Source organism: Lindgomyces ingoldianus, assembly GCF_010093535.1.
Source record: "Lindgomyces ingoldianus strain ATCC 200398 unplaced genomic scaffold BDR25scaffold_58, whole genome shotgun sequence".
Taxonomy (NCBI): Eukaryota; Fungi; Ascomycota; class Dothideomycetes; order Pleosporales; family Lindgomycetaceae; genus Lindgomyces; species Lindgomyces ingoldianus.
In genome coordinates this window covers 341195-343823 of record NW_022985219.1, presented here as the reverse complement: position 1 = coordinate 343823, position 2629 = coordinate 341195, and positions in this window count along the sequence as shown.

Sequence of the window (2629 nt, the reverse complement as noted above, 5' to 3'; positions counted from 1 at the left end):
GCGGCTGATGCCAATCCTCGACATACCAATGTGGCTGATGCCAATCCCCGACACACCGATGTGGCTAGAGAGGTGGAACAGACGCAACTAACTATAATTTAAACATGTTTTACACAACGCATGCTAGAGCAAACTGCATGCAAATTAGCGTAAAGGTGCACTTACATTAGGTATACATTTTTTTTAAAAAAGAATATAAGAAACACATAAGGTGACAGAGAAACAGCGTTACCGGGGTTTATCCGAAGAAATTCTGACTAACTAGCGCGTCCAAAAGAGGAGATTCTGCTCAACTTTTCGTTCTGTAAACCCGAATATAATAAGCAGAGCAAGCTCTGCTAATAAGGATTTTTCTTTTAAATAGCATTTATAGCTAATATAGCTAATTCTTTACACGCTTCGTGTAATCTAGGCTATGTTAGCATAAACTAGCCTAGTATGTTTATAAAGCGCTATTTAAAGCTTAAAGTAAAGTTTTAAGTGTAAGTATAGTTAATAAATATTTAGCCTATAATAAAGCCTATCTTGCTAAAGTTGTACATGTTATTATTCTAGATGCTATACTTAGCTTTAATATTCTTTATAAGGCTAAACCTGCTCTAAATTACTCTAAAACTCTTATAGAAAGCTCTCTTATAGTTATACTACACTTAAATATTACTTTAAGGTCTAGATAACGCTTTCTAGACATACTAAGCTAGTTTATGCTAACATAGCCTAGATTACGCTTAGCGCGTAAAGAATTAGCTATATTAGCTATAAATGCTATTTAAGAGGAAAATTTTTATGTATATAGCTTAAGTATAGTCTTAATAATTACCTACTTTTTATTATTACCTAGCCTTTGTAAGTTAGCTATAGAATTAGCTTATAAAAGTTATCTAGTGCTATAGTTATTTATTATCTTTTAAAAGACTTTATACATAGCTACAGCATGTTTTTTTAAAAGTTTTATGTCTTATTTAAAAGCTTAGAGTATAAGCTATATCTAATGTTCTTTTAGCATGTCTAAGTAGTTGTTACAATCCTTGCTTCGTGGAAGCACTCGGGTCTGGTGATGTTCCTAGGGGAGGAGTAGGATGGGTGGAAGGGGCCAATCCGGTAGGGTGTACAGTCCTACGTACAGGCTATTAGGCTAATGGAGAATAAAGGGCGACTAGATTATAGTTTACCCTATGTGCAGCAGTAGAGAGGCTAGGGTTAAATAGTCCTTTTAGACAGGGTTAGAGGTATATATAGTGTAAGATATACAAATAGTATTACAGCTCTTTAGAAAGCTAAATGCTACTTAGTCTATGTAATAAATAAACTAAACGTTAAACACGCCTTTTAAAGGTTGTTTAATGTAGGAACTATATACATGTGCTAAGGATGCTAAGGGGAGTTAGCAGGAGCTTAGGGGAGCCTGCTAAGACAGGCTTCTATAAGCTCCCTCTAGCTCCCTAAACTCACAGCCTATTTTCTTATTAGACAACGCATTCTTCTATAATCTTAGGTAGGCGTGCTGCCTCTATGTCCTCTAATTAGTCCCTAAACAAGCCTTGTCCTAACCTAGCTAGATTAGTAAGCACTGCTAGTGGAGTTACGCTAGTCTAACTATAGACTGTAACACGCTGCCCCTCCTTCCTAGCGGCGTCCTTGCCGCTCTGCTCACACAACTGTGTTAGTAAGAGTTTATTTATAAGGTGTGCGTTCTTCTGCTAGAAGGCGTTTATAACATCTATTCTTCTTATACTAAATAGCTTGCTAGTCTTGTTTATCCTGTTATCCCTGTGTTGCTCTTTATTTTAATCCTTTTTGCTAGACAAAGATAAGGCCCTGCAGCGCTTGCTAATCTTTAGGGTTGTCTTATATACTAACTTTGTCCTTAGACAAGTGCGTTAAGTGTGTAAAAAAGCATAGCAAGTGCAACACTTTTATTTCTAACGCTGCGTAGGATTGTCTAGAGAAAGAGAGGGAAGCGCTTCTATAAAAGGCTAAGGCTTTATAGGCCTAAGATTGCGCGTTGTAAGACAAGCAGCAGGTTTAGGTCTAGAAGGAACTTTACTTGTAAGAGAAAATGCTAGGGGTAATAGATAGGGAGCGTTCTAGACAGGATTATATCTAAAAATTACTAGATTTGCTAGAGGCTTATTGCGTAAAATACTTAGAAGGGGATCTTTTCTCCTTAGACAAGATAGAAGCTTTTAAGGCTAAAGTAGAGGGCTATTCCCCTTCTTAGCTGTTGTTAGCTAGGACTTATCTCTAAAGGCTGCTGCTATCTAGTAATAACATAGCTGTTCCTTTTAATATAGGTGCCTTATTACCTAGCTAGTTTCTTTTAGACAAGCCTAAAGGTACCCTTATACTAATAGCTGCGCGTTCCGCAAATTCTTAGCTAGTTCCTATGTATTTTTACTAGTAGGCTACTTTTTCTATTTTACTAAAAATTTTTTTTAGTTTCTTTAATTACCTATAATATGTTTAACTTTATATTCTGTTTTTTTATCTTTTTATTCTTGTGTAGATAAAGGAATCTCTTTAAGTGCTTTTTCTAACCTAGAGATATAGAACTATAGGTGTATTTTTATATGTAGAGGAAGCTTAAGCTTATAGTTATCTTGTTAGGTTTAAAAGACTTTGTATAGTT